Below are 6,463 nucleotides of genomic sequence, written 5' to 3' on the forward strand. Positions count from 1 at the left end.
AAGAGTTATGACTTAATTATTAAATATTAAACAGAGATGTTAATAGCTAAGTATTATAAAATCATATTAATTCATGTAATTGATTAAATTGAGCCACATGTTATAAACATGTGGCTCAATTTGAAACTGAAATAATGCGTTAGTACATGAAAGGATGCAATACTGAAGGTTATATATCCATTTACTATATGTAATTTTCAAAATTTTAAAGAATATTCATTACAAGAAGTTAAAATTAATTTATAATGTATGGCTTTCACACAAAATAGAGCTTAGTAGGTTACGTGAGAGAGTAAAAGTGGAAAAAAATTGTATGTAAGGTTTGAAATAAACTTTTACCTGCTTTTGACAGATGTTACGAATGAATTATGATCACAGACCGATAAGATAAGCGAGTTGTAATTCTCGATCCGAAATACAAACTACTAATGCGCACGCTCTACCGCGATAAATGAACTTCCGCTATGACTCTCATTTAACATCTAGATGTTACATACGCATTAAATTACCTTTTAATAGTAACCGTGGAAAAATAGATCGGAATAATAAAGCATTAGCACTTAAATAGAACGCACGAGTAACACTAGCGCTCTTTTTTAAACAATACAAGACATATAGTATTGTAATTTTACTAGACTTGTCACATACAACCATTGGGTTATTGATACGCTTTTATGTCTATTTTCCATTTATTTATAAGGAAGATCATACCGGTTCTAGCATTATAATTTAGTAAACAATGAACTCGTCATTCTAGTTTCTCTTGTCCTAAATACATTAAAAAAATTTCGCCATCTTCTTCGAAAGTAGGTTAATAAAACGTAAATTTATTTTTTAAATATACTTTCTATAAATTTTTAATCTTTAATAAGCGGATAAATTTAATATTCATCATAAAATTTCAAATTTCTACATATTTTACGTTTCAATTACGTAATTTCCTGTTCGATTGCAAATCTTAGGCGGATTTCTGACAGGCCGTCTCAAGTGACGTGGCATTACGCGGTAAACATACCTCAACTGATTAAAAAAAATTACTTTTGTTGATTATTTCGGTGATGCTCGGTCATTGTAACATTAACAATAATAAAATGTCTAATGATATTTAAGTACAGTATTTGATAATAATTTTAAATGAGATAACCTACTTTTTAACACGTTAAAATAATTTTAAAATGAAAAGCAAATAAATGAAATTAGTAACTTTGTCAATAAAAATTATCGGTATATTTTCAATAACAATTTATTATTTAGTTCAAATATCGTTAAACTTTTCCTCTTGAATTATTGTATTAAGAATAACTTATATTTTTTCAGTATTTTCCTTTTGAAGAAAGGAAAAAAAATAGAAATACAGTAAATACATTTCAGTCATTATGTGTTATATATGTGTGAAAATAAAACGTAAGTGATATATTTATATTTTTTCCTTAATTTCATGCATTTCATGTACAGTACTGCAAAATAATGATCTACTGTATATACAATTTCACACACCGTAAATATAAATATCGAAATATATTTTTCTTTATTAATTTAAAATGCAAAAAATTTGCCATAAATTTTTGACTATTACAAATATTTTCTACCGTACAAATAACCGTACAATATAATACAGAATTTTCACTATAAGATGAAATATTTTACATCCCTATATTAAATATTTCATAAAAATTTTATATGCTTTATATAGTACTGTACTGTACATATAGTTAATATTATTAATACAGATAAATAGACTACTTTTTATAATGAAATGATTTAAGTTTAAAATGTATTCTTATTCAATAAAATATGATGTATTGATGAAATATTTCAAAATTATAGCAGGATCTTGTATTACAAGATATCATGAGGATATAATTTACATAAGGATTCGTGTTCGCAGGTAAATGGTTGAGTCAACCTTTGGATATGCAAGATAACTCTGGCTATTAATGCATACGCTAACTATCTTTATTATTCAGCCGGATGGCCTAAGAGGCAAAAGTGTCAGCCTGCCTGCCACTCTGCCAGACCCGCGATCGATCTGGGCGAATTTCAGGAATTTTTTATGGATTGTCTGTCTGCCTATCACGACCCCGGGGCGTGCGGCACTGCTTCGGGAGAAAAGTAAACCTCGGCGAGTCCGGATAAAAAGAGGAGAGCGAATGTTATTCCCAGGATGACGGAAACCTTCCGAAGATCTTTCCGTGACGCACCAATTTACAGGATTGATGAACTCCGAACAAAAAACGTCGCGTCCTTGAATCTCGCGTTTTTATACTTTTATCCCAGATTCCGCTCGTTGACTGGCCTCCCCTCCTCACCTGGTGACAATTCGAAACCATTCGAGGGTCAACTTCGCGAGTAAACCCGACTCCGTTCTAACTCCATTTCCCTTGACTTTGCTATTCTCCTCATTTCATCTTTTGTTTTACGTTTTATCAAAACAAAAAAAAAACTTGTTTGTTTAGACACGACCTTTAAGCTTTCTTTGTTCGTTTCTGAAAAGTGAGAGCTCTAACAGCTCGCCAGACTATCAAGATTCGGCTTAAAGTTCGAATTCCGTCTGGGACCTAACAATTTCTTTAGTCAGTTTAGAAGAGATGTTACAAAATTTTGATATTTAATTTTTCTGAATGTCAATCTCTACAACCCGAAGCAATTCTCCTATTTCCTCTTAAGTTAAATTCGTAGACCGCGACGAAGTTCAGCAGCGTTAATTTAACCAGTGTGATGTTATAGAAAATTCTAAGTCTCTCGTATATCTTGTTTACTGACAACTTCTTTCATTTGTTTCAACATCAATTCAAGATATAATAGAAATCTATTTCATTTTTTCCAGAGTTTGTAAAATATAGCTGTCCTGAAAGGTTTTGGCCACAATAACAGAAGTTTTTATTTGTGATAACTCCATTTCCAACTTTATCGAATAAAAAAAAATTCTCTAAATACTTCAATCTGTTTTTCTGTAAGCAAAGCATATGCAAATTATTTCTATTATGGCTTTGTATTCTTTCGGTATGAATTTGTTTGTTTTATTAATAATTCCAACAACAAACAACACAACAATATAATAATATCAATATTTGTCGTTATGAATCAGCTTTCGTGTATTAACTTCATATTCTTGATTTTCTACAGTGAGTTTGAATTAAAATTTATTTTTTCATTCGTATTGTTTTGTTCCATTGCGAATTACATCTCATTCCTTTATAACAGACAGAACTGAAATCAGTAAAATAATCCATAAGCTTAAAATATTACAAATAAAGTCATTAATATTTTATGCTTTAATTCATCTATATCAGCGTTTCTCAAAGTGGGCGATAACGCCCCCTTGTGGGCGCTGGAGGCTTTCAGGGGGCAGTAGAAGGCTCAAAGAGAATTGGGGGCGTTAAGGAAATATAGAGGGGCGACGGCAGACAAATTCTATATATAAAAATTCGACGGAATATATATAAAATGTTGACATTTTATATATTTTTTATTTTTTATTGAAGGTCACAACTTGAATATTTCTAACTATATTGACTTTATTTTATCTGAATTTGATTTATCTGAATATTGACTTTTATTTTAGCTCAACGTTTCTCAAAGTAAGCAATAACGCCCCCTTCTGGCGCGATGAATAGATCTATGATAGAGGCAGGGTATTGAACGGTGACCATAAGCAAAATTGGGGCTGATAAGAGGAAACATTGCGTTTAATGGTATCCAGATGATGAGAACAATGTACAGTAAGGGCACAAAGTGTGAGATTCATAGAAAAGTTTTCCTAAGAATATTTCCAATCTTTTTCTCACACAAGAGAAAATGGGTTAGGGGGCGTTGGGTATAACTTTATGGAACAAAGGGGGCGGTGGATCGAAAAAGTTTGAGAATCACTGATCTATATAAATAAAAATGTAAATGTTCGTTTGTTCAAAATCTTAAATCTCCGAAAGCTCTTAACCGATTGCTTTGAAATTCTGACACAACATTGCATTCGAATACGCGCGTGTTTTTATATTATATAGATGTCGAAATTCACTCGCGGGGAAAGGCATAAAATTAAGGCTTACCGTGAATTGATCTTTTATTATTCTATTTTAGATGCGGTTTTTTGCATTTTTGATTGCGTTTGAATAGGGTACGTTATGGCCGGATGACCGAGCGGTCAAGGTGACAGCCTACCGCTCTGGGAGACCCGGATTCAAATCCGAAAGGGCCGAAAAATCCCCAGGAATTTTTTCGGGTGGTCCGTTCGGATATGTCGGGCCCCGTCTCTCACCACCCGGCAGCCCCATTGTGGGCCTGGCCGAATCCATAGTGGGCTTGCAAAAAGAGACCCTCTTAGTGCCCACAGGGCGGAAAGAGTTTAAAAAAAAATAGGGTACGTCAAGAGAATGTACACTAAGAAGGGATTTTTCGAAATTCCCCCGCGGGGAGTGTTATACATTTATAACCTACATTTTGAGCCACAGCAACGCGTGGCCGGATACAGCTAGTAATAAATAAATATTGGCAACTTATCGTGGCTACGTGGACCTTTTCTGAACGAAATTCCCAATAAACAAATCAGACCTTATTCTAAGTTTTTTTTTCCCTACTGCACAAATATAGTGGTATCTCGTACTTCGAACACTAAATTCGACAAAAATTTGCTTCAGATTTCGAACGATGCTTCAGAGTTCGAACTGTGCATGCACTGAAAAAAATGCTCTTGAACCATAAACGCAAGTCATATCACGCTCTCGCGTTAAGCTCGTATGTTTTCAGTGCTTTTTTCGGTTTTTTTTTTTGGTACGTTTGGTTATATATATACTCAGTATATGGGTTTTTCGTCGATTTTTAAAATTTTCTTTCTGCAATTTTTCTTTGTCGACATCTTTTGAATGCCCCTTACATTGATTTATCCTTTAGTTCAAACTTTTCCGAACGGAACTGTTAGACCATATTTGCATACTTGAAGCTTAGTATTTTCTCCATACACATTACGAACTTTTTTACTGTTCGTACGGCGTTATATCCTTTCTGAAATTCATAAAGAATAGCATACCGGATCATGGGCGTAGCCAAAGTTTTGTTCTGGGGGGGCCTAGTGGAGGCCAACCTGACACAAAATTGAATTATTTCAAATTATTGTTCATTATTGGGCACCAGCAAGCCGTTCACCTTTTTTTTTTAGTATTCAAAACTTTTATTTTAGCTTTAGGTGTTTACAAATCGACTCAACACTTTTTCGGCTGTGATTTCCTGGGGGGGGGCACCAGGTACCCTGGGAGGGGCCGTGCCCACCCAGGCTCCCCCCTCGCTACGCCCATGTACCGGATATGGTTTTTATCTGAAGACATTTCAACTCGATTTCATTCAAACAAAATGCAAAGTAAAAAGTTTAAAATGAGCTTCTAAACTAAGAATACAATCTCTAATTAGCAATAATATGTTAAATTTTACGACTGTTACAATTAAATCACACAACTATGTTAATTAACGACAGTTGTTAAAACTGCACACAAACTTTCCGTTCAGCCAATGTAACCTTTACTTATTAACCACGGCATCCGAGGACTGCGTAGAAGCAACAGAAGCTAAACGGAAAGTTGTAGTATCAACAATTGAAATTAAAAAAAGAACTTATTGCAAACTGCATGGAAGCAGTACACGTATGGTGGATCTGGTCGAAGTCGACGGTGTGCGACCAGTAAATACAAATTTCATTTTATTACATATTATCTACGTATTTTATTTATCGTTTTCAAGTTTTAATTTATTATTGGAACATGTAACTATCCTATTTATTTAAAACTCTTTCCGCCCCGTGGGCAGTAAGAGGGCTTCTTTTAGTAGGGGCGTGAAGTGACATTTGATGATAGGGAAGCTGTGTTTTTGTAACAAGCCGACTTCCAGGGGCAATCAGTCATTGATGGTCTAAGGTCCATTCGTATTCGTTTGTTCGATAAGCCAGTAAAAACCGTAGACTTCTCTAAATGTATTTTTAATTAATAGATTATCTAACGCACTTAATAAATAAGCAAGTTCAATTTAATTAACTTTGTTATATTAGATTTAATAGATTCTCTAGCCCTCTAAATGCCAATTCTCGCTTCGATAACATCTACTAATTAAAATATAATACAGTTGTCCCTTGATAATCCGACAGGTATGGGACCAAAGGTGTGTCAGATTACCAAAAGTGTCCGGATTACCGAAAATAATTACATATTTCGCATTGTTTTGCTAGCAGTAACTTACAATATTCCAGTAGCGTGCCGTGACATTTGATGATAGGGAAGCTGTGTTTCTATAAGAAGCCGACTTCCAGGGGCAATCAGTCAGCAATGGTCTAGGGTCCATTCGTATTCGTTTGTTCGATAAGCCAGTAAAAACCGTAGACTTCTCTAAATGTATTTTTAATTAATAGATTATCTAACGCACTTAATAAATAAGCAAGTTCAATATAATTAACTCTCTTATATTAGATTTAATAGATTCTATA

At 33.9% G+C, this 6,463-nt stretch overlaps 1 protein-coding gene across 1 annotated transcript in view; it reads right to left on the reverse strand.

Annotated features, from left to right (window-relative positions):
• LOC111624222 (solute carrier family 41 member 1-like) overlaps positions 1-773 on the reverse strand; it is a 51,297-nt gene extending 50,524 nt beyond the window's left edge. Inside the window, exon 1 of the mRNA XM_023367035.1 lies at positions 340-773. The gene's annotated coding sequence lies outside the window, so the exon portion shown is untranslated. The remainder of the gene's footprint in view (positions 1-339) is intronic.
• Positions 774-6,463: the final 5,690 nt, after the last annotated feature.

Source organism: Centruroides sculpturatus, unplaced genomic scaffold (assembly GCF_000671375.1).
Source record: "Centruroides sculpturatus isolate CEXI.00-Female unplaced genomic scaffold, Cexi_2.0 scaffold61, whole genome shotgun sequence".
In the NCBI taxonomy this organism is placed as follows: Eukaryota; Metazoa; Arthropoda; class Arachnida; order Scorpiones; family Buthidae; genus Centruroides; species Centruroides sculpturatus.